This window comes from Coregonus clupeaformis, unplaced genomic scaffold, assembly GCF_020615455.1.
Source record: "Coregonus clupeaformis isolate EN_2021a unplaced genomic scaffold, ASM2061545v1 scaf1262, whole genome shotgun sequence".
Lineage (NCBI taxonomy): Eukaryota > Metazoa > Chordata > Actinopteri > Salmoniformes > Salmonidae > Coregonus > Coregonus clupeaformis.
In genome coordinates, this window is record NW_025534716.1 from 102,501 (window position 1) to 105,000 (window position 2,500).

The window sequence follows — 2,500 nt, forward strand, 5'->3', positions numbered from 1 at the left end:
TAGCTTAGAAATTCTAGGGCCAATAAGGAGGCCTGCGTCTTGTGACCGTAGCGTACGGGTAGGTATGTACGGCAGGACCAAATCGGAGAGATAGGTAGGAGCAAGCCCATGTAATGCTTTGTAGGTTAGCAGTACAACCTTGAAATCAGCCCTAGCCTTAACCGGTTCTAGTCCAAATTCTAGCAGCTGTATTTAGTGCAGGAGAGAAGAGCAAATGTTTCTGGTTAAGGCTAGGGCTGTAAATATTTTTGATATGTTCGTCAAAAGAGAGATCAGGGTCCAGAGTAACGTCGAGGTCCTTCACAGTTTTATTTGAAATGACTGTACAACCATCGAGATTCATGGTCAGATCCAACAGCAGATCTCTTTGTTTCTTGGAACCTAGAACTAGAATCTCTGTTTTGTCAGAGTTTTAAAAGGTAAACATCCACTTCCTTATGTCTGAAACACAGGGTCGGCCATTTTGGGGCTTCAGGCTTCCAGGGTCGGCCATTTTGGGGCTTCACCATATTTCATTGAATTGTACAGCTGTCCAGCTGTGTGTAGTTCGCATAGCAGTGAAAGTTGACATTGTGTTTCCAAATGACATCACCAAGAGGTAAAATATACAGTGAAAACAATAGTGGTCCTAAAACGGACCCTTGAGGAACACCGAAACTTACCATTGATTTGTGAGAGGACAAACCATCTACAGAGACGAACTGATATCTTTCCGACAGATAAGATTTAAACCAGGCAAGAACTTGTCCGCGTGGACCAATTAGGGTTTCCAATCTCTCCAAAAGAATGTGGTGATCGATGGCGTCAAAGCAGCACAAAGGTTTAGGAGCAAGAGGAAAGATGCAGAGCCTTGGTCTGACGCCATTAAAAGGTCATTTACCACCTTCAAGAGTGCAGTCTCAGTACTATGATGGGGTCAAAAACTAGACTGAAGCGTTTCGTATACATTATTTGTCTTCAGGAAGGCAGTGATTTGCTGAGCAACAGCTTTTTCTACAATGTTTGAGAGGACTGGGAGATTCGATACAGGCCGATTTTAGTATTTAAAAAAGAAAATGCTATCCAGGTCAAAGTTTTTTTTTTTTTCTTCTCCTCAATCAGGTTGGAAAAGTAGGCTCATCGAGCATCAGTGAGGGCTCTTCGATATTGCATGGTACTGTCTTTCCAAGCTAGTCGGAAGACTTCCAGTTTGGTGGAGCGCCATTTCCGTTCCAATTCTCTGGTATTTTTCCGTAGACCAGGGAGGTAGTTTCTTGTGACGTTTTTTTTTTTTTTTAGTGGTGCGACTGCATCTAGGTCGGCGATCGCTCCGAAAGCATTTTGGTGTGGGTCTCTGGACCTCTCCGTGTGAATATTGAAGTGGTGCGACTGCATCTAGGTCGACGATCGCTCCGAAAGCATTTTGGAGTGGCTCTGTGGACCTCTCCATGTGAATATTGAAGTGGTGCGACTGCATCTAGGTCGACGATCGCTCCGAAAGCATTTTGGAGTGGCTCTCTGGACCTCTCCATGTGAATATTGAAGTCACCAAAAATGTGAATATTATCTGCCGCGACTACAAGGTCCGATAGGAATTCAGGGAACTCAGTGAGGAACGCTGTATACGGCCCAGGAGGCCTGTAAACAGTAGCTATAAAAAGTGATTGAGTAGGCTGCATAGATTTCATAACTAGAACCTCAAAAGATGAAAATGTATTTAATGTATTTTTTTATAAATTGAAATTTGCTGTTGTAAATGTTAGCAACACCTCCACCTTTGTGGGATGCGCGGGGGATATGGTCACTAGTGGAACCAGGAGGAGAGGCCTCATTTAACACAGTCAATTCATCAGGCTTGAGCCATGTTTCAGTCAGGCCAATCACATCAAGATTATGATCAGTGATTAGTTCATTGACTGTGACTGTCTTGGAAGTGAGGGATCTAACATTAAGTAGCCCTATTTTGAGATGTGCGATATCACAATCTCTTTCAATAATGACTGGAATGGAGGAGGTCTTTATTCCAGTGATGTTGCTAAGGCGAACATCGCCATGTTTAGTTTTGCCTGACCTAGATCGAGGCACAGACACGGTCTCAACGGGGATAGCTGAGCTGACTACACTGACTGTGCTAGTGGCAGACTCCACTAAGCTGTCAGACTGGCTAACAGCCTGCTGCCTGGCCTGCACCCTGTCTCATTGTGGAGCTAGAGGAGTTAGAGCCCTGTCTATGTTGGTAGATAAGATGAGAGCACCCCTCCATCTAGGATGGAGTCCGTCACTCCTCAGCAGGCCAGGCTTGGTCCTGTAGCACCCCTCCAGCTAGGATGGAGTCCATCACTCCTCAGCAGGCCAGGCTTGGTCCTGTAGCACCCCTCCAGCTAGGATGGAGTCCATCACTCCTCAGCAGGCCAGGCTTGGTCCTGTAACACCCTCCAGCTAGGATGGAGTCCATCACTCCTCAGCAGGCCAGGCTTGGTCCTGTAACACCCCTCCAGCTAGGATGGAGTCCGTCACTCCT

The 2,500-nt window shown here is 46.0% G+C and overlaps 1 protein-coding gene across 1 annotated transcript in view; it reads left to right on the forward strand.

Annotated features, from left to right (window-relative positions):
* Positions 1-2,500, forward strand: part of LOC121560038 (voltage-dependent T-type calcium channel subunit alpha-1H-like) — a 106,171-nt gene that overhangs the window by 59,393 nt on the left and 44,278 nt on the right.